We start from the raw sequence: 24,281 nt of genomic DNA on the forward strand, positions 1-24,281 counted from the left end.
CCCATCACTGGCTCTGCTTTCTCAGCTCTCCACTCCGCTCTCTCAGCAGGATCAATGACAGAAGACACACCTCGGGGCTTAGAGGCTCAAAGGCTAAAGGCTGGTATTGAATTCATTAATTACCAATTATTTAGTTAATATAATTTAACAACTAATTATTAATTAATTAAACATAAATTACTTCCCACACTTTACCCCTATAAACCCCACAACCCACACCTAAAATTAATAACACACTTTCCATGATTAATTTTCAATCAATTAATTAATAAGTTAACAACTAGGGGTCGATTCCGATTCGGGAAAAACCGCTCCGAATACCCGTTCGGAGCGATTTCCCGTACGATTCGTACCCTGCCACGTCCCCCGCATGTACGATGAAGCACGATTCGTACCGGGAGCAGGACTCCGTACGAATCGTACAAAGACCGTATGATTCAAATCTCCACACGATTCTCCCTCGGAACCTGCTGTACGCGACATCTGTACGGTTCGCGGCTGGTTTTTCCGACCCAGTGAAGGACTGGGCTATTTAAGACCCAGCGGTGCCAGGGAACAACACCTGAAACCTTCGTGGGTAACCTGCTCCGGCGTACAAATGACAGAGACACGGGACACTTCCTTCGGCGTCAAAGATTCGAGCTTTATTTACTGCAGGGAACACAGAAATCACGGCAAGTACAACGCGTGCTACTTGTGGAGACTGCTTCAAATTGATTCTGTGGATCGCTCCTTTTATACATAATTCACCCATAGGTTTACATGGTACACAAAGGTTTACGGCTTGGTTCCCATAGTTATCCCCCAGAGGGGTCGTTTTGGTCTCTTTGATACATTCAAGGTCCGGAACATAAGTGCGGAAACATTTGGTGGTTCCCAACTGTAAAAACCCATCTTCCCACCATTAGTGCATTCCAATCAGCAGTAAAACGGATCGAAGGAAGAACAAGGACGGGTGCGGAGGAAGATGGGGACAGTGGGGAATTGGAAAAGAGTGTAAAAGGGGAGGTATCGGGAAACACGAGCTCCTGGCATCAAAGGGACGTGCCTAATGAGATGCACGGCTGAGACAATAAACCGGCACGGCAAGATGAGCCTCGAGCGGGGCCATTTGCCTTACAGTATCATCCCCCTCATCATAAAGACATTTTCAAAGGACATGTGTCTTCCATACATCTCTCGGGAATCCCAGGGTCGTGAAGCGGACAGCGTCCGTTCGCTGACTACTTGAGGGCAAGAGACAAAATGGATGCTATATCTAAGATGGAACCCGTGGGTACAGATAGAATAACCCACGTAACAGACGAACGGTTTAGGTTAGCACAGCGAAACTGCATACACCCACTAAACTCGTCATTTGCGGTTCATAGATACCAGACTCGACCATATTCGTGCGAGTCAAACAAAAACATCACTTACAGTTGTCACAGAACCTCACCAGCAAGTACGATTTGTGTCGGGTAAGCACCGTACGACAGCCGAAAACAGCCGTAAAGCAGAGTTTGCCTCGAAACAGGTATGGAAGCCCCCCCCTGGTACGGTGCATACCCCCCATGATTGCAGGGGTACGGTGCGTATCATGGGGCGTACGGATCGTACCCCATGTTCGCAGGGGTACGATGCGTACACCCCTTTATCGCAGGGATACGCACATTGCCCCGCGATCATGGGGCATACGGACGGTACGGTGTCTATGTGATTGTGTGCTTTTCCGTACGAATTGCCCTTACCTGAAATGGACCGTACAAATCGCGTCCTCATAACACGTTCCGGATCGTACACGTCGGGTCGTACGGCATGTGTACAAGTCGTACGTTTCACGGTTTCAGCCTTGCTATACGTACGGATCGCGTAGATTCGAACGGATTCACGAAATACAGATCGTACTACGCGACTCGGACGGGTACGATTCGTACGGAGAGGGCTCCGGATGCGAATCGTACGGATGTTTTTTCTCCCGATTTGGAATCGACCCCCTAATTATTAATTAAACAAAAATACATTATTTCCCACCCTTTAACCCTATAAACCCCACAACCTGCACCTAACAAAATAACACAATTACCATAATTAATTAATATTTATTAACAACCAATTATTGATTAAATACAAATTATTTACTGACCATAATTAACTCTATAAAATCTAAATTAAATAAATAAAAATAATCATTAATTTATTATACCTAAATTACTTCCCAACCCACTTCCCCTATAAACCAACAAACCACTACGGAACTAAAAAATGGTAAATATAATTAAAATAAAATTCATAACTAGTAAAAATGTAACATATATTAAAAAACATAAACAATACTTATACAGAAAACATACATCACATACATTAAAAATATGAACTAAAATACATAACACTAATTAAAAAATCGATATTTTAACATCTATATTTTTGCAAACAATATTAATGACTTCTATATTTTTTAAAACAATATTTCTTACCTTAAATTTGACATTATTGACCACGATATTCTTGCTGTCAATATTTCTAAATCACACTATTTCCAGCTCGAAATTTGTGTAAATCGGCATTTCCAACTCAATATTTTTGTCTCAGCACCCAGGAGAACAGTTAAAGTCATGAGGTCTGAGGACTGTCTCTATTTACATTAGGTTTGCAATAGTCTTTTATACATTTTTACATCAAGCCATAAACATTTCAGCGTACCATATATGGTGAGGAATGTTGGCTGCTGCCTTATATTCATAAATGAATGGGCAAATGGTTACTACAGTTGTGTTTCAACCTTGCCTGGACACAGTGTCCAGTGGTGTGCTAGTTCCTGATTGGATATGTGCTCCTAACTCATATGGCACCTGACTTTATGGTGTTTTTTTAAAGCATGTGTACCACCTTGGGCCATGTGTGTTTTATTGGGGACAATCTCCCCTGACCATTGTGTTGTCCCTGTGCCTATCTGTACGACCGATCAAGAATTTCCTGCCCATATGTTTTCCCACCAGCCATGCACCCTCCAACCTGTGACCCATAACTCAGGGATCTTGGGACTAGGTCACAGTGCCTGCCTGATTACATACTTGCATGTCAAGGTAGATGTAGACTTTGGCGCGGGTGATTTTTTAATAAGGATGATAGTTAATTTTTATCGATAAGTGCATCAATATCCATATGCACATTTCCCAAACGAATTTTTATAAAATAGACAGATGTAATGAGCAAAACTGCACCAAGATAATTAAATTATGGAAAGAGGATAAAGTGCTCTGAAAACGTAAGACACCATTGAAAAATAACAGTTCATGTTTGACTAGGACATAGGCATCATATCAGGCCACCCCGATGGAGGAGAGTCTGAATACACAAAGGTGTTTTGGTCTCAGAACTGAAAGCCAAAATAATCTAGTAGGTCAAAATCCAAGTTTATGGCATGCAAGTGTTCCTCTAAGGTGCATATGTCATTTTGGAGCTCCTGCTGAAGCTGGTGGTTTTGATGCCAAATGTTCAGAACAGTCATAGATGGATTTTTTTTTACACCTAGGGTGCTTAACCGGTCACATAGATACTCGCCTTTGCCTTAGTGACTGAGTTACTTTTTTGTAAGTCAAATGCCTTCAGTGATGCAAGGATTAAAGCTGTAACTTGGAAGGGCTCTACAGATCCAGATACATTTATCACTAAGTCCTGCTAAACCTCTTCCCAGCATGGCAAAAATGTATGCCCAGATAAACATGGTTTACTTGCCTACTTAGAGTTCATCAGCATATTGGCCCAGTCCTCCATCGTTGAAAACAAATTATTAGAATAATGCTGAGAACGTCCCTTCTGGTCAGTTACACAGTCCCTAGCTCCTCAGAGCAGGCTTCTGGCAACCAGGTTTCTTTCCACTCCTGCATGGCCCGGTCATATGTGGCCATATCTGGTCAGCTGGAGTCATAAATCTTTCTGCTCTTTGTGTACCTTAAAGAGCCAAACAGGATGACAGCCACTATGCTCTTGGAGTGCGGTTCCAGCCCCTTGGTTCCAGCAGAAGCCAGAGGTCCTTGAATCTTTGAGTGAGTCCTCTTTCTCCAGCTGGAAACAGGAGTCTGGAGTCTTCCATCAGCAGAGCCTTCTTCTGCAGACAAAGTCTCCCCAGGTGCCGTAATGTTGATTGGCAGTTCGAGCTGGACTGTTCCCATGTGGCACAGGGTCAAGGCTGATTTGCATATGGCCATGTCTGAACTAGGGTGGTGTGGAGTGCAAGAAAACTATGGATTTAGGCCCAGATCTCTGTACTGGGGTGAATGTATGACATTGTTCTGCATTCTGCCCATCAACTGTTGTTTTTGTAATGTTCTGAGCAGGCGGTGGTTGAGATGTCAGATTTATAGTGTGCACTAACTAATGATTGGAGAAATTAGGCCACCCAATTCTAAAGACTTTCTCTCACTTGACCGACCTCCTTTTGCACTGCATGTATGTGTTATAGAAACATCACCCAGGAACAACTATTTTAACGTGACAAAACATATCTGCTGCTAGATATGCCTGTTCAGCTCCTTGACCACTCCCTCAATAGATGTTTACTCCTCCCACTTGTGACTGGATTCTGGCTGTCTAAGAGGCATCTGGTAATAAAGATGTTGTTTTTGCAATAAAGATGTGAAGCCATATCTGGTACATGATGGTCCTTTATTCTTCCAATGTTTCTGTCCATTCCCTGATACATGTTTCCCTGATAAAATAGTCAGCATTTAGCACCTCCATGTCCTTCCTGGGCTCAGAGGCAGGCCATTGTCTCCTGGACCAGGGCGACTAACTCATTAACTCTCCCAACCAATGATATGTATTCCAGATACTGAAGTATGATGAGTTGCAGAACACTTTCAATGTTTTTTTTTACTTTCAAAACAAAAACCCAAAACTGGATTTAGTTTTTGAGGATTGCAGAGAGGTGTTAAAAAGGGCGTAACTGGGCCACCTCTCTGCAACGCAGGCCTCTGGCACTTTTTGGAGGTACCTTATGGGCTAGTTGGCCCCCAGGGGCTCTCTGGATTGAAGGGGAATTAAATCCCCAACTTAAAACGTGCCACAGGGCGTGTTTGCACACATGTCACCTCAGGCCCGCCCCCTCCCTTCACAACTGTGCAAACGTGCCCCGTGTCGCATTTTAAGTTGAGGGATTAAGTCCCCTTGAATTCTGAGGGTCCCTGGGGTATGTCTAGGCCACCAGGTACCTCCAGTAAGCGCCACAGAACTGCATTGCAGACAGGTGTTAAAAGGGGCGTGGCCTGGATCACCTCTCTGCAACGCAGGCCTCTGGCGCTTTTTAGAGGTACCTGATGGGATAGTTGGCCCCCAGGGGCCCTCTGGATTGAAGGGGAATTAATTTCCCAACCTAAAACGTGCCAGAGGGGGTGTTTGCACAAATGTCAACTCAGGCCCCACCCCCTCCCTTCACCTCCTGCTGGGATGGGGCAGAGCCTCCGTACAATCCTGAGATTTTTTTTATTCTCTTTTTTGGAAAGGGGTGCTGTGTGGCCCCCCTTCTTTTTACTTTTTTTGGGCCCTGGGGACCCCATCACCTAGGGCCTGACCCCCTTAAAAAAATATATATATACATTAACCGGAAGGGGGCCGCGTGGGCCCCCCTCCTACGGCCAATTCTGGGCCCCGGGGACCCCATCCCCCGGGGCATGGCCAATTTTTTTTTATTATTATGGAGGGGGCTGCATGGCCCCCCTCCTCAGGCCATTTATGGCCCTGGGGACCCCATCCCCCGGGGACGGCCTTTGCCTGAATTTTTAATTTTTTAAAAATAAATTTTGGAGAGGGGGGCCACCGGGGCCTGTTCACCTCGTTGGGGTCCGTGGGGGAGCCCCAATTTCTCCACTATCCCTGCCGGCTCCCGCTGGCTCTCCGCGTCCTGCGGGAGCCGGCATTGCTTTTCCACATGGAAAAGCAATCTGGTTTGGATTTTGGAAGAGAGAGCAGGTTTCCTACTCTCCCTTTGAAAATCCAAACCAAGTTTGCTATGACAGGGCGGGAGCAGCACGGCTCCCGCCCTGCCATAGCAAACTGCAGTGTCGCGGGTGTGGGTACCCCGGGACACTGCAGAAGCCGGCCCTGAGGAGTGGCGGTCCCCAGGGCCATCACTGGTTCCAGGAGGGGTCTGCGTGGCCTCCGTCTCAACATCTACACAGCCCCGGGGGGTGTTGGTCCCCGGGGCTCGGGGTCCGTAATTTGAATAATTGGTGCCCCGGTGAGGTGGCAGCCCTTGGGCTTGTGGGAGGTCATGTGCCCCCACAAATATTATAAAAAGCCCTGGTCTGGCGGTCCCTGGGGCGTCTGGCTCGAGAGAAACAGTTTGATGTTGTGTTTTCTGACAAGATGCTTGCTGGTGAGCACTCGATCTATTAAAGTGGATATTACATAACTCGTGTGGCCTCACCTTGAATTGGGCTCCTGCAGTGTTGGATATTTTAACGGCTGGTCCAGTTCGTAAGGAGAGGCCCACTGCGGCAATAGCGGATCCGGGGTGCACACTGTGGTGCCAGAAACGGAACGAGTCAAGTTACTACCAGAGCAGGTTGGTGTGTGCTTTATCTCGATCGACTGCTACAAAGCGGGGCAGGACCCTTGCAGGACTGTGTACATCAGCAAAATTTAATTTAATTTCTGATGACAGTGCACCCACTTGGTTAAATTAAATGCACTACAACACCCAGAAGTCTATGAGACAATGCATACTGCAGCAGGGTTTGATAATAAGCGTGAGCAGTAGCGCTGTCAATCATCTTAAATCCACTGATGAAAGGACTTTTCCTGAAATGCGTCTGGCTCGAGAGAAACAGTTTGATGTCGTGTTTTCTGACAAGGTGCTTGCTGGCCAGCACTCGATCTATTAAAGTGGGAATTACATAACTTGTGTGGCCTCATATAACTTATGTGTGCCAGCATATATATATTACCTACTGGCGGTCGCCAGTAGGTATATATAGTTAGGATTTTTTCTCTATGGAACTTTTGAAAATTCTGTGTCTAATAACTTTGGCGTTTGTGGACGGAATCGGCTGAAATTTTCAGGAAAATGGCACATTTTGTTTCTGAGCAGCCCCTGAAGATTTGGGGGGGTTCCGTCAAGGGGGGGCCCAGAAAAAAGGGGGGTCCCAAAACGCGTTTTTCCCATTCATTTTTCCATAGGGCCTTTGGCCTCACTTTTAGCTTGAACGGCTGAATGGATTTACACGAAACTTGGCAAAATTGTAGGGACTGTTAGCCCGATGTGCCTTTGCTGGGTCTCAATATATGTGCTCCAGTGGATTTTGAGAAATTAACGTTTAAAAAAACAGATATATCTGTGACAGTGTCCCAGATAGCGCTCCAGATCGCGTACTTTTCGCGTAACGGAGCTTTGCGTAGCGAAGCTGATTGGCTCTCCGGTGTCTGTCAACATTCTAAACAGTCCGGTGCGGCCGCCATCTTGTCTCTCGGTAGGATCGAGAGACAAGAGGAGGAAAAAAACGAAGGGGGAATTTAATGAAAGGGGGCAAGGTAGACCCCTCTTGACTCCCTAGGAATGATGTTGGGGTTATTAAAGGGTCCCGTGGGGCAAATAATAAAAATTTGATTTTTCGCGGTAGAAGCGCTTCTCGGTTCGCGAACCGGGTCGCAAACTGTTAGCGAAACGTGAATTCACCATTTTGTGTTTCGATTTAATTAAATTACTAGGTATAAGGGGGTACTGGAGACGTATCCTGACCCCTTATGTTTTCTGAGGGTGGCTGAGGAGGCTCATATATGTTGATACATGTCTTCCAGCGGCTGTGCGTGAGCGTTTGTTTTTTTTTGCTGCGTGACGTCTGTTAACGTTCGATTCGATGGAAATCAGGAACTGTTGACCGCCATTTTGTCACTGCGAGTAAATATTTTGTTAAAAATAATTGTTATAAATTAATCCTTATTGATAAACATTGTCTGCGCCATCTTGCCTTTTTTGCAATGCCACACTTTTGTTGAGCACGGCAGCCATTTTAGATGCCTTGACCAGACCCACTCTCTGCACGCCGCCGATCCTCAGCATGGCTCCCCACCCTCGCAAGCATCTCCCCCACGCACTGGTCATCCCCGCTCTCTCTCTCATGCATGGGCCAGAAACCTCCTCCCATCTGCGCTGTTCTTCTCTGAGAATCACACCCTGTGCCCGCCCGACACCTCCCTTTCACCCTATTCACTACCGCACCCTCTGAGACTCCTCTTCCTCTGTGTCCGATTGTCCAGGCCGGTCCCAGGCTATCACCTAGCCCTGCAGATGTAGTTTATGGCCCCAGCTGTAGAGAATCACCCCTCTTCAAAGGAGTTACAGTAGATCAAGGCCCCCACCCGATGAGATCCGTCACACCACACGCGTTCCTACTATCTGATAACCATCCTGTATTGTGCTTGGGGAGGGGATTCTCACTGTGAGGGTGTGTGGGTCCGAGCCTGAAGCGGAAGATTCCAGGGATGCCTCTTTGTACATCAAAGTTTTTACAATTATGTGTCACATTAAAAATATATAGCACTCCAACAAAGTAGTAGGATTATAAAACTTTATTAACTTATAAATATATACAACGCAACAAAAACAGTAAATACATTTAAACATTTTTTTGAAAAAAGAAGCAACAATGGTCAGTAGCTGTCTTTTGTGAGAATAGTCCCAAGGCAGCACAACGTGCTGAGTTCTGGACGGCACCCAGGTGATGTTACCTGGGTGCCGCACTGGTTTTTGGTATCCTACAATGCTGCTCCGAAAAACGGCGTGGGGCGTCCCGGGAGGTGCGGGGGGAGGCCTCGTCAGTAGCGGTCTGTTGTACGAATAGTCTCAAGGCAGCAGAACGCGCTGAGATGTGGATGGCACCCAGGTGATGTCCATTAAGTTGCCGCACTGGTTTTGGTATCCTACAATGCTGCTCCGAAAAACGGCGTGGGGCGCCCCGGGGGGGGGGGGGGGGGGGGGGTGGGAGGCGGCGTGAACGGGCCTCCCCAGGTGGAGGCTCGTCTGCTGTAGTGGGGTGCCCCTTTACCATTTCAGTTGCCATTCCGCCCGCTTTTGGTACACTGTGCCAAAATCCGCCATTCAGCTGAGTTGCGCCCAGTCTTGCGGTTCAGCGATAGGCGGCTGCTACAGGACTCTCAAAATGGCGGCAGGCTCTTTCCTTTTTGGGCCTGGTCCACTAAAATGGCCCTGGGACACCTTGGAACTCGGACGCTTGTCTGCTCGGTCTTGGACCCCGTTCTCGAAAGCGTCCCCTGAGCCTTGAAGACTCTACAAAAGTCTTGGGGGCCCCTAACTCCTGCAGGCTTCCGGTGGGGAGCGGCTGCCATGATTGTTCGCGGAATGATCACGACGGAGCCACGAGATGGTGGTGCTCTCATGCTGACGCCAGCTTCAGTCTGAAACATCCAGAAACAAGGTGGGGCTTTCATCGTTTGGGAAGAAAAAATGTTTTAATCCAATGAAAAGTGTTATTTTTAGGTCATATGATCAAGTCTTCCATCATTAGGAAACCAAAAGTAAAATGAACCAATGAAAAGTTTTATAAAGAAGTCACATGACTTGTTATGCTTACGTTACGCGCTGCTATAAAAAGCGTAGAAAATCCATTTGGCACGTGAGGCGGCGTCAGTAGCGGACCGATGTGCGAATAGGCCGAAGGCAGCACAACGCGCCAAGATCCGGATGGCACCGAGGTGGTGTCCAGCAAGTTGCCGCACTGGTGTGGCCATCCTACAATGCTGCGCCGAAAGTCGGCGTGGGGCGCCCCGTTGGCCTGTGAGGTCGCGTCAGTCAGTGGGGGCTGTTTGAGGATCTGACTGCATTGGAAAGCAATGGGATGCTGTGCGTCGCCCCCAAGATGGAGGCTCCTCGGCTGCAGTGGGGCGCCCCTTGGTGTTTCACTCGCTATCCAGCTGAGTTGCGTCCGCACTTGCGGCTACAGTAGGCCGAAGGCAGCACAACGCGCCGAGATCTGGATGGCACTGAGGTAGTGTCTAGCAAGTTGCCACACTGGTGTGGCCATCCTACAATGCTGCGTCGAAAGTCGGCGTGGGGTGCCCCGTTGGCCTATGAGGTGGTGTCAGTAGCGGACCGATGTGTGAATAGGTCGGAACCAGCACAAGGCGCCAAGATCCGGATGGCACGGAGGTGGTGTCATAGTTGAGAGTTCTGAGCAGCGCTTGTAACACTGTCTGACGCTTATTTGCACCTGCTGCAGCTTCACTATTGCCCTGGTGTGGCCAAAGATCGCCCATGACATAGGCGGCCGGCTCCCGAGGTCCGGCGGAACTTTTTTCCTTTTCCTTTCTGCATCTTGTCCCACAATCCGTTTGACCTGAAGACACGACCAGGTCCCTGAATGTGTGCAGGGGGACGCTATTGATTGAATCAAAATGGCGGCTTCACACAAAGCTGACTCAAGCGTTGCTGCTGATGCTATACAGACAAAAACTGGTTTTCAGTTTGTACATTCTTCAGGATTTTTCCATCCAAGGCTGGTTGAGAGTTTGTAGAACAATGGCTTCAGATCTTGCCCTCCCCTCTTTTGACTGTTGGTTCTTGTTGCCTATCTCTTCTGTTGTCATTTAACTGAACCTTTTTTGACTGCCGAAAGGGGTTCTGGTCCGACCGCTGGTTGGTGGAGACATTTTGACTATATCCTGGACCTGCCCGGCCTCGCCCAAAATGGCGCCGGTATAAATGGGACTCGTAACTTCTTGTTGTGTACTGGTTGCACAACCTTGATATCACGAGATACGTATGCAGTTTTGAAGCACATGGCGGGCGGGGACGAGAATTGATTAAATATTTCGACATCCCTATTGATATGTGTTATTGATTACTGTACTATTGAAAGTTCGAATTAACGTCACCCATGGTACTTGCCCGCAAATGTAAATCTAGATAATTTTATTGTAAGTGGCCCTGTCGTATTTTAATTACAAAATGTACGTCCACCGATTCCGCAACTGTTAGACACCTTAGTTCTTGCAACCTAATGGCCCACTCGTTACGTTCCTCTACAGTGTAAATGTCTCCTCATCATATATGATTCCAGTTTGCTCCGTGGCCGGCCCACGTGGTTATAGGCCCGTATTTGTATTCTGACATTTTCACAATAAAGGTTTTTAAAACAAAACATGGTAGTAGTATTTACATTGGTAAAGTTTTTAATTTTAGCCAATGTTTTCGAATCAGTAAAAGGCAAGTGAAATAAAGCAGTCCAATTACATGACGGATAAAAGGTATAATACGCAGGAACGCAGTAAAGATAAATGGTCAAGGGCTGTTGTGTTTTCTACTCCTGCAACATAAAGTGATCGATAAGAATCTGATATTCAGGCGTATTGGCGACTAAGACAGCAGGCCGAGCATCTTTTGCTCAACGGCTCCGTCATGGGACGAAGAAACGCCCTTTTTCTAGAAAAAGGAATATATTTTACTTGCAGGACAGTTGTAAATTTTCCGGGAAAGTACATTAGCCTGGAACATTATAACATATATGTTTAGGAAAAAATAATGTTAGAAAGCAATAAAAAGCGTAATTTTTAGGTCATATGACCAAGCCTTTCATCATTAGAATAACAAAAGTAAAATGAACCAATGAAAAGTTTTATAAACAAGTCACATGACCTGTTATGCTTACGTTACGCGCTGCGCGCCGCGTCCCGGATCGCTTCCGGGAAGCTACGCTTCGCGCACCGGAGCACTTCCGGGTGCGCTAACGCGGCGTGTCATATAACGCATTACGCGACAACGTAGGTCCAGAATATAGTCAAAATGTCTCCACCAACCAGCGGTCGGAACACAACCCCTTTCAGCAGTCTAAAAAGTTCTGTTAAATGACAACAGAAGGGACAGGCAACAAGAACCATCAGTCAAAGAGGGGAGGGCAAGTTCTTCCCTACCGGGTCGTGTTGGGGCACTACCGGAACTGATCGAATTGGTAGTCTACAGTGTTTCTGGATGTTTCAGACTGAAGCTGGCGTCAGCATGAGAGCACCACCATCTCGTAGCTCAGTCGTGGCCATTCCACGAGCAATCATGGCAGCCGCTCCCCACCAGAAGCCTGCGGGAGTCGGGGGCCCTCAAGACTTTTCTAGAATCTTTAAGGCTCAGTGGACGCTTTCGAGAATGGGGCCCAAGCCCTAGCAGACAAGCGTCCGAGTTCCAAGGTGTCCCAGGGCCATTTTAGTGGACCACGCCCAAATCTGAAGAGCCGGCCGCCATTTTGAGAGTCCTGTGGCAGCCGCCTATCGCTGCATTGCAAGAGCGGGAGCAACTCAACTACATGGTGAGTGAGACGCTGTAGTCGCAAGAGCGGGCGGTAAACAGGTGAATGGCGGAAGAGGCACAGTGTAGCAAAAGCGGGCGGAATGGCAACTGAAACGGTAAAGGGGCGCCCCACTACAGCGTGTCTTCAGGTCAAACGGATTGTGGGAAAGGTCCAGAATGGAAGAGTCATCAAAAGGCAAAAAGTTCCGCCGGACCCCGGGAGCCGGCCGCCTACGTCGGGGGCGATCTTAGGCCACACCAGGGCAACACGACTTGGGGAGGGGGCAGGAGCCAAGCGCCCCCTCCCAGTCCGCGCCACCACACCGTATGTTGAAAATCTGAAGCCATCGTTCTACAAACTCTCAACCAGCCTTGGATGGAAAAATCTTGAAGAATGTACAAACTGAAAACCAGTTTTTGTCTGCATAGCATCAGCAGCAACGCTTGCTATCAGAGTGCATGAGTTTCATGCTCGATCGATTGAGCTAGCCGGATCAGGCAACAAAAAGTATAAAATAGTTATGTAAATAGTTATTTAATAAAATGTTTTACCCTGTTACTTTGCTGGTGTGTTGTATATATTTATAATATTTGTATAGAGTTTATCGTTATTTTGGGCGGGGTGGGTGGCGGAGCCGAGCTGTCTTGCAGCCATCATGGTGTGGAGCTCAGTTCATCTCACTATTTTCGTATTTCTCATGAAGGGTTGTTCCTAATGTTTCTATTTTAGCGAGGTCAAAAAGAGATCCCATTAGTGACCTACTGATTTTGCTTGATTACTTTTGTTTTTTTACTCGATTTTTCACTATCTGCAAAGACTAAACAGAGTATTGCGACTTTGTGCTTGTTTGTAAATAGAGAATGAACCAAGGAGAATCAATTCTAAAACAGTAAATGCTTGGATAACAATCAATCAAATGGAGAGACAAGCAGGCACGACGGATTACAACGGGGGCAAAGGCCTGCGTTAACTACCCTTCACTATCTGCAAAGAGAGAGTACTACTAAGAGAAAAGAGGGGGGGGGCAGCGTTCAAAGCACATCAGCGTGCATAAACACGAAAAAGTTTTTACCTATCACGTACTTGACATTTGACAGCTTTTGATATTTGCTATTAAAAAACCATTGAAATTCACTGAAAAACCATAGGTTTTAGGCCATATATAGTTAGGGATTAGCATTTACAAAACCTTAATTTACTCGCACAAAACCATAGAAATTTGCATATATAGTTAGATGCAATAACTATATATCGCGCACCCGCAACCCACTGCTGATGATGTCACGTATTACATCATTCATGACATGGTCAGTGACATCACTGATGACATCACTGATGACATCTCCAATGACATCATTCATGACATGGTCAGTGACATCACTGATGACATCACTGATGACATCTCAAATGACATCACTGATAAAATCACTGATAACATCTCATTTGTCATTACTGATCACATCACTGATGATATCATTCATGTGATAATACGATCAACCTCTTCAGACTCTAATATAACCTTAGATACAATCAGTGTAAACAGACTCTCACAGACTGTCACTCATCCATGGAGTTACTCACACACCTAGTCAGTCATGCAAAGAATCAATCACACCTCCATTTCCTCAACTATACAGTTATACACACCTTACTTAATCAAACATATACTAACACATATTTACTCTCTTATACAATCCCTGAGACAAGTTCACAATGATCCATACAGCCACTCACACATTCACTGGCTCTTATGCACAGTTATTTATATATGTCAACTCTTACATGTACTGTGTTTTACATATGTACTTACTTTGACATGTAGCACTGAGAAATCCAATTACTCACCAATGCACTCATGCTGATAGTCAACCGCCCATACAGCTGTTTTCACATGCACTTTTGAACCCATACATCTACTGAATCAACTGCTCACACATCTATGCACAGAGTCACACACCTCCCAGCCACCCCCACACACACACTCAGTCTGGCATACAAATATTTGGGCAACCAATCAATAACCCATATAGTTACTCATATAGCTACTGATCAACACATGCAGCAGTTTACAGAACTACTGTAATAATGATGCACAAATTAAGACAGTTTAGTCACTAACCCATGCACTCAGTGAGACACATTTAATCATTCTCTCATACAGTCAGTCATGCACCTACTAAATCCTTCATCCAAACACTTATACATCCACTCATTCTTCAATATGTAAGACATATTTTAACTTTACAGAAACATACAGTACTGGATGTTGTCATTTGAGATGTCATCAGTGATGTCATTTGAGATGTCATCAGTGATGTCATCAGTGATGTCACTGACCATGTCATGAATGATGTAATATGTGACATCATCAGCAGTGGGTTGCGGGTGCGCGATATATAGTTATTGCATCTAACTATATATGCGAATTTCTATGGTTTTGTGCGAGTAAATTAAGGTTTTGTAAATGCTAATCCCTAACTATATATGGCCTAAAACCTATGGTTTTTTCAGTGAATATATATATATATATATATATATATATATATATATATATATACTGGCAACTACGAGAGAATAAACTACCTTTGAATTGCAACTTTAGCGCTGTGGAGTGGTCTGTACCTGTGGCTTTCTTTGTTTATGGAATGCTTTTCCTCGAGTAAGAACGGAGCAGGAACTTATATATATATATATATATATATATTTCAATGACCACAATATGTTGCAGGTACACAGGTATAAAAATATGAATGTAAGTATAGATGTGTTTTTGTTCAAATCATCAAGGTGCACAAATATGAAATTAAGAATTGAAAATCTATACTTTCCTACATATAAACTTTCACTATATTCTGGTGGCCTACATAGTGAGTGCTGTTGGCCTCTATATTCTGACAAACAAACATTAGGCACTGGGGCCAGTTTGCCCTTTCCAACTTGGTAAAGATCCTTCTTTTAAGTTTTTACAATTAAAATCCTGGTTTGAGGCGGAGAGCGGGGGATAAGGGGAGATTGGGATACAGAGCTTCTTATTATATCACCACAACTGCTGAAGAAAGAAGTCTCAATTAGGTATAGAAAATTGGTTGAAGCAGATGATAGGAATATCCCAACACAGGCTTCTGTATGGAATCAATCTCCCTTTGAGTCTACAATAGGGGATCTTTTAGAACCTTCTTTAAAACTTCTTTATAAATTTACAAAATCAGCTAGTTTAAAGAAGAATAATTTTTTTGTTACCAATAGAATATACTATACCCCAGCTAAAATCGCTAAATTTTCCCCAACCCCGAACCTAAATGTCACAGATGTATGGCCCCTAAAGCTACTGACATTCATGTTTTTTTCGTTTGCCCGGCGTTGGGATCGTTTTGGAATGGGATTGGGAATTTTCTATGCAGCATTTTCGATTTGAACATTGTGGTTAATGGTTTTTAGTTTTTTTTGCTGACGACTGCTCTTCAACAAAGGACCTAGCAGTGAGGGATAAAGGACTATTACAATGTCTTATCTTGCTGGCACGCCAAAAAATTTGTGTGAAATGGAAAGACCCATGCCCCCCAAGAACGGAAGATTGGCTCAAATCGGCATTTGCAATGGCTCGCCTCGACCTCGCTGGCCCCAGCAGTACTCTGATCAATCTCTGGCAACCCCTTATCAATATGGTCCAAGCTTTAAGACTGTTCAGGTAATCAACAGTGAAGGTACCCGGTCCTATGATTACACCTTAACTCCAGGGTAAGGAGTTGGTCGGGAGACCCAAGCAAGTACAGTTGGCCGGAGGGAGCCCAGGGTCACTATAATGGCTGTAACACTCTGCAATATGTTTAACGGTGAGATGAGGACAAAAAAAAAAAGATCCTTCTTTATATGAAGACCACATTTTCCATTTAATGGCTTTGCATCTCCAGCTGTGGGGTTGGTAACCAATTATTCTAAAAGTGCACATGTTATCAACATGAATGCTATTGTGCTATGAATCTGGTATGGGGCTTAAATTACTACTAGTAGAACAAATGTTAGCTTTGGTAAGCAAATAGAAATGTGCATGCCATGTATGAGAATCTCCATTAACTGGGCAACCAACCATCTTTCCAGGCCTCATTTTTAAAAAATACACTTAGTACTTTAATCTTTCGACCTGTCAACTTGCCATATCGCATTCTCACTTGTTTTACACATTTTTCCAAAACTGTATAAGACATCTAAAATATCAGAAATATTTAAGTTATCATACTTCTCAAAATCATATACCTATCATTATTAAAAGCACAAGCTCTTGGTCCCAGCTTTCTCTACAAAAAGCAAACACCTTCCATCCTATCACTCCTTTTCATGATCTACTTGACAGAGAAGGATGTGAAGAGTGAGGGTGCGAGGAACAACCTCAAGAACAGGAGAAACAGCAGAACAACAGGAAACAGTTATAATGAGGAAACTAGTGGAGTGTCTCCATCACTGGTTCACCATTGTCACAGTACAGCGGCAATCAACATCTGACATCCTCATCCACACAGTACTGTGCCACACTGAAGCCACTACCTAGCAGAAACCTCAAACTATTGAACTGAAGATGTTTATCCTGCAGCAAACAGGGCAAGAAGAGTCTCACTGGGTCTTGCAAAGACAATGAGAACCACCTTGTGCCTGACATCACCACAATCACTGTGACTTACGTGTCTGCATTTGTGTCTATGCCCCACCTTTCCTTTCTCCATCCACTTCAGATGCATTTGAAATCTTGTCCACATGAACTACTCATTTTGAGATTTGTACACATGCAACTCTGAGACAGTTTTGATGCCATAAACCATGTATCCAACACTTTGCTGAACACCTGGGAGCGAGAAGCAAAGTTTGAGCCCATTGTGAGATCACTATGACTATAAATATTCTGTAAATAGAAAACAAGACTTTTGTGCCTTTTTTCTCATTTGTTGACTTGTCCGCTGACCCTCTGATGGGGTAATCGATAAGCTCCTTCTCCCTGTTTGCTCGTTTCATTCTGACTGCAGGGGTGAAAGGATCAATGCAACAGTGGGGATCAGACTAATATTTACAGAATATTTCTAGTTGAATGTCATAGTTTTATAGTTTATAGTTTATTTTTTTATCATGCTTAACTAAAACCATTGCATACATTAAGTAAGTGTTATGTCATAGTAATCTCACAAGGGACTTGGGGAAAAAACACATTGGAATTTAAAAACACTGGAGCACTGGTGAAGAAAAGTAAATCAAAGATCCAAGACAAAATCCAGCTGGAGCGCACATACTGTGGAAAATCATCTAGGAATATGAGGACAGTGAAAGGGAGACACTTTGTCTGTGTGCACGTGTGGGCGTGTGTGTGTGTGTGTGTAATCGAAAGAATTTAAGGAGCATCTCTCAAAATGGCACATTATTATAGATAGGGATTGAGATGATAAAGCTCACAGCTGACTTTATTTGAGGTGACTAAAATATCCTAATAGATATTATGTAGTTGAAAGGAGTGAGCATTTGCATAGAAGTAGAGTACGCAGAAATAACTCTCTAGCAAATCCAAAGAAATGAGTGTGTGGGTGAAAAAGGCATGTCCATGCATGAAAGACGAACATGCAATTCATTATTCTATTACGTAAATAATATGAAAGATTGGTAAATCTTTGATGTGGTATCGCTTCTGGCTGGCAATGGAATGCTGAAGGTTGGAATGACAGAATAGAATGGTGGGGTGGTTGTGTTCTGGAAGTGGACGGTTGGCAGCGGTATTGCTGTAGGGGAGTTGTATGTTGTTTCTCCCATGTTGGGAATAAAGTATTTTGGACCTACAAGAGGTGTCTGGTATCATTAAAAAGTGGCGATACGGTTTGGATCTTCAGCAGTAGAGGCATATTCCGTGATTGAGAAAGAAACTTTGGCATGTGTTTGGGGTATGGAACATTTTAAAGCCTTTCTTTGGGGCACTGAATTTGATGTGAGAACAGACCTTGAACCATTAGTAAAATTGTTGACCATAGAAGGATTTCTTAAAGCTTTGGATAGAATTGCTAGTTTCTCTATGAGATTGCAGAATTTCAATTATCGAATTATGCATGCTGCCAGGTGTGCAGAACAGAGTGCTGGATGGATTGAGTCATGTACCACTACCCATAACTGAGCTACCGGGCAATGAGTGGGATCAATTCCAAGTGGCTTACACAGATGACGATGGAATGGATTCCATTGGAATTAAGACTGAAAAAGTCCTTACAGTGCTGATGGAAAATTGAATAAAGTGAAACAGTACATTCAGGAGGATTGGTGAGAGAAGAAAAGGCGTCCTGAGGACCTAAGACCATTCTGGGAAGTTAGAAATGAGTTGGTAATGGGGTCAGGTTTTGTCGTTTGATATGGTAAATTGGATCCCCCAGAGAGTTTAAAGTTGAGAATTTTGGGTATATGTGGTGAAGGGCATTTTGGGGTGGTTTGAACTAAGAGGAGAGTGAAGTCAGTGTACTGGTGGCCTGGCATGGATGTATATAAAGAGACTAGTGAGGGAATGTTGCAATGTTGCAAGTTTGGATAAAAGTTTGAAGACGTTGAGACCAGGGTTATGTCCAAAGGTATGTCCTGAAATGGTGTGGGAAATATTGGCGGTAGATTTCGTTGGGCTTGTGCGCAATGCGATGGGTGACAGCAAGTACATTATTGTATTAGTTGATTAGTTCAGCAAGTGGGTTGACCTAGAGGTAGTACAAAAGGCAGGTGCTGAAACTGTAGTGACATTTTTAGATGCAGTTTTCATTAGGGAGGGTTTACTGAAGAAAGTTTTGAGTGACTATGGCCCACAGTGTAAGTCGGCTGTGATGGAGGAGTTCTTAGAGAGCAATGGTGTGAAACATCTAGTTACGTCAGTATATCACCCTGCAGGTAATGGTGTGGTTAAGCGCTTTAACCCTATTATCAATGGTAATTTACAGATGGCTATTAGTAATAAGAAATTGGATGTGAACATTAAGAAAATGTTGTGGGAGGAGGAGCTTCGCGGGCAACCAAGATGGCCGCGTGAGCTCGGAGCTCCGAAGACCCTCCGATCCTCCGCATTGATCCTGCTATCTATCCTGTCCCACATTAGTGGGAATCTGTTGCGGTGCTGTTGCTGAGGCGGGGCCCGTTCTCCGATTGAGGATCCGGGCTTCCTGTGCGGAGTTACACCGTGTTGAAGATTGGAGACAACGACGCCATCACAGCCTGGCACTACGAGGGTGACGGTGGTGCTTCGACGCGGTGGCAGTCCGAGGGGGTTGGAGCTGCCCCGTACTGCCTTGGTGGCCAGATCAGATTGTCCAGCGGCCTGATGTGCTGGTGAGGCGGTGGTGGGGACTACTGATTCTTGCTGCCTGGACGCGGCAGTTCCGGGTATATCCTCTTTGGATTGTGAGACCCCCGTCGCCCATCATGGCGAGCAGAGGTGACCCGGACAAAGGGAAGCCCCCGAGAGTCAGCAGGAAACCTTCCCTCTCGCAGACCACCATCTCTGAACGTTTCTCCCTCCCAAAGGGTTCACCTGGTGCTTCAGGTTGTACTAAAGACTCGCAGCGCGATGTGTCACCAGACGGTTCTGAACCCACCCTCCGGGACATTATGGGGCCATTGCGGGCATCAAGGCCGAGGCGCATAAGCAGCACGAAGTGATGTCGCAGAAGGTCGACACGTTGGCAATTGAAGTCAACCTCATCAGGGCCGACCTCGGAAAGACAAACGACAGGGTCAAGTCGCACGACATTAAGACGTCGAGTTTGACTACCGATGTGTCCGACCTGCAGTCAGAGGTTCGGGACCTGAAAGCCACGAACACGCTGCTTGCCCGCAGGCTCGACGATTTTGAAGGACGGGCAAGACGCCAGAACGTCCGCATTATCGGTGTACTGGAGGGCGCCGAAGAAGACGCTGCTGATCTCTTTGTTGAGAACTTAGTGTTGAAGCACCTGGCTCCCGGTGGACTGAGCAAGTTCTTTTCGGTGGAGCGAGCGCACAGACTACCTGGTGGCCAACCGAAACTGGGAGCATCTCCGCGCCCCATCATTGCCAGACTGTTCAACTTCAGGGACCGGGATGCGATCCTACAGGCTTCGAGAAGAGGTGGTCCATTGAAGTTTCAGAATGCCGACGTGAACTTTTTCCCCGACTTCACCCAAGCAGTTCAGAAACGCCGACAAAGTTTTATGGGCGTCAAGCGTAGGCTGAGGGAGATGGGGATGAAGTACTCCATGCTATTCCCGGCGAAGCTTCGGATAGAACATGGCACCCGGGCGGTGTTCTTTGATTTGCCTGAGGCTGCTGCGGACTGGTTGGACACCTTGCCTCAGCATTGGAGTGCCCCTGAGGATCAGTCGGAAGGGGCGTCGGGTGGACCTGATCTTCAGGAATGAACAATGTTTCCTTGGACTTCTTTCGGTGGAGGACCCTGCTAATGCAATCAGTCACGGACTATTGTTCTTCTTTCTCTTTTTAGCGTTGCTTTTTCGAGACTGGGGGATAACAGGGGGTGATAGGATGTCTCCCTTCTCCTCGGGGGGCTTTCTGTAGATTAGTTTCTTGGGGGCGACAGGCACACTGCTGGTTGGGGGGGCTTCTTAGTCTAATGCAGGGGTGCAGGGTGGGGGGTGGTTGGTTCGAGTGTTTTACTTGTGTTTTTCCTTTCTCTCTTCTTTTACGGCAAGGTGACTACTCTCCTGTTTACTATGTTGCGGTAGCTGTTTTCTGGGGGTGGCGGGTGGGGCGGTGCTTTGATGATGGGGGTAAGACTCTTAATGTATTGAGTTGGAACGTGAATGGGCTGGGGGATCGCATTAAACGTGGGGTAGTACTGCAGATGTTTAAACAATGTGTACCAGATGTTATTTTGTTACAGGAGACGCATCTCATTGGCAATACGTGCCATGCACTCAACAGGAAAGGGTTCAAGATGGTGGCTCACTCGGGGTTCTCTTCGGGGTCCCGAGGGGTGGGGGTTATGGTGCGCATGTCTCTCCCTTTGGAGGTGGAGACTAGGGTGGTTGACGACAGAGGCCACTATGTTGCTGTTGTGGGTAGATGGGAGGGGCGCTCCCTGGTTTTGGTTTCTGTTTATGTCCCCCCCGGTTTGCAGACGACTACCTTCCAGGATCTCGGCGGCGCCATTTTGGGCCTGCCGGAGGGTTTGCTAATAGTTGGTGGGGACTTTACCACGGTGGCGTCGGGGACCCTCGACCGTTTTCCATCCGGAGATCTTCGCAATGCACAATCATGGCTCCCAAATTTCTTGAGCACCATGGGGCTTATTGACTGTTGGCGACTTCTCCATCCCGCCCAGCGGCAGTACTCCTTTCATTCGGGCGCGCACGGAAGCCTCTCCAGGATTGACTATATCTTGGCTCCGGCGGTCCAGGCTTCGACCGTTTCCGGGGCCCTATTGATGGCCAGAGGCATATCGGACCACTCCCCGGTCTGGGTGTCGTTCGACTTTGGTATGTGGCTGCCTCCAGAGTAGCACCGGTCAACCCTTGGTACTTTCACAACCCTAAAACTCGTGACCTCCTAGCTAAAGCTATCGACCTGTATTTCTCCGAGAATACGGGCTCGGTATCGTCGGCCTTGTCTCTGTGGGAGGCCTTTAAAACTGTCCTGAGAGGAGAAGCTTTCTCCTTAATAGCCGAGGTGCGCAGATGCAGGGATGAGGACATGGTGCGGTTGGAGTCGGAAATTGAGGACCTTGATTCCCAGCTGGACTCGGATCCGACACCTGACCTGCTACACGCCCTCTCCCTAAAGCAGTCGGAGTACCGGGCCACTGCTACTGACGCTGCCAAGGCGATGGGCAGAGAACAGCAAGGGAGGATCTATGATGCAGGGGACAAGGCGGGCAAACTTATTGCCTGGTTGGATAGGAGAGAGATGGCTTCCCGCGTGGTGCCCGAGGTTCTGGGTGAGGACGGGGTGGTTGTTACTGACCCCAGCGCAATCGTTTCAGCTTTTGCTGACTACTTTGAGACGGTCTACACCTCGGTCTCCACTTTGACTGAGTCGGACTCGGCCTCTTTTCTGGAGGTATACTGGTTGCGCAACAGGGGTTTAGGTACCTGGGTATCTATATATCAACGCATGCCCGGGCACGTTACACTAACAACTTGCTTCCCCCTCTTGCGCGCCTCCGATGCGATGTGGAGGGTTGGAAAAGGCTGCCGCTGTCTCTGCTGGGCCGCGCTGCCTTGTTCAAGATGATGTCCCTTCCGAGATTCCTCTATGCGCTCCAAAACACACAGGATCCCGTCCCTTCCAAATACTTCAAGGAAATTGAAGGCCTGCAGCGGACCCTCTTATGGGAGGGCAGGCCAAGTATCGCTGTTGTCAAACTGACTATCCCCTGGTATGATGGAGGCATTGCCCTGCCTGACATCCGCCGGTACTACTGGGCCTCTCAACTGGCCGCTCTTAATCATGGCTTTTATGGACCGGCGGAGAGTCCGGGGTATGCCATGGATCGTTGGCTCTTGAATGACGGGATGTATTACAGAGCACTATACTCAAGATCTCTGGATGGGAAAATGACCGGCCCCACCAAGACTGCTGTGCACATTTGGAGGGCCGTCACGAAAGCACTGGGATGGAAGGGTAGACTTACTATGGCCACTCCACTTTATGATTCTGACTTGTTGGGAAGGTTGTGGCACACTAAGGGGTTTGACCGGTGGGATCTCATTGGAATTTCTAAGCTGGCTGATGTGATGGCCAGGGGGGAGATCAAGTCTTTTGCTGTTCTGCAAGCTGAGTTTCAACTGGGTGCCACGGAGTATTTTAGATACGCCCAACTGCGACATGCGCTTACGGATGCACTGCCAGTTGGTGAGAATGTCCCCGAATCGTCCCCGCTGGAAGACAGGGTGCTGGACGGCCATATGCCGGATAGTGCCATTTCCCTGACCTGCAAAAAGCTGATAAATGTCCGGACGGACCTGTTGTTGAATGTGAGGGACCAGTGGGTGCGTGATGGGATTGAGTTGGATGAGGAGGACTGGCAGTGTGCGGTGTCTTCTCCCAAAGAAGTAGCAATTTCGGCTAGGCTTCGCTTAGTTCAATTGAAAATACTCCACAGAGTCTATGTAACCGGCCCCAGACTGATCCACATGAGGCTCACCGTGGACGGTCTTTGTAGGCGTGGATGCGGTGCACTGGCCACTTTCATGCATACCATCTGGGAGTGCCAGGGTATTGCTTCTTATTGGAAACGGGTGCATGCGGTTATGCGGGAGGTGACTGGTGTGGATCTGCCTGCGGAAGCTCGGCGTTGCTTGCTGAATGTGTGGGGTCCGACTGATTACAATAATGCCCAAACCCAGTGGGTCACACTGGGGAACATGGTGGCCAAGCGAGATATTGCCCAGAAGTGGGGCGCCCCGACTCCTCCCACTGTGGAGCTGTGGAAGACCAATATGGATTGGTGCTTGCTCCGTGAGAAGACCGTGTATGTGGCCCGGGGGAAGCCCAGGAGGTGGGAGTCATCTGGGGGGCCTGGAATGAATATAGAGGTGATCTCTGCGTGCCTCCCGATGCAGGTCCGCTGGAGGTTCGTCTCTCTCCCTAGCCCTTCCTACAACCCAACTCTTTCCTTAATCGACATCCTGCTTTTCTTCCCCCCCTCACTTTGTATGCCTTTCCAGTATGGTTATTACAGTGAGCTACCTGGCCCCGCCCGCCCCCTGGATCCGTGCATTGCCGCCTGCGTGTTGTACCTTGCCACTTCTTTCTTTCACTGTTCCTTTCTTGTTGTTTATTAGGTTTTTCTTATTTATAATATAAAATTAAACCTGATGAGCTCCTTGATTTGATTTGTGCTCACCTTTTATCCGTTCCTTATAATGCTGCCTAGGGTTGTAAGGCTGAATAGCTGTGTGCTTTGAACTTCCAATAAAGGTTTTCCAAAAAAAAAAAAATGTTGTGGGCGTGCAGGTAGACTCCTTCACTCAGAGGTTATAGTCCCTTTGTGCTGATGCATGGAAGAGAGCC

Source organism: Lissotriton vulgaris, chromosome 8 (genome assembly GCF_964263255.1).
Source record: "Lissotriton vulgaris chromosome 8, aLisVul1.2, whole genome shotgun sequence".
In the NCBI taxonomy this organism is placed as follows: domain Eukaryota; kingdom Metazoa; phylum Chordata; class Amphibia; order Caudata; family Salamandridae; genus Lissotriton; species Lissotriton vulgaris.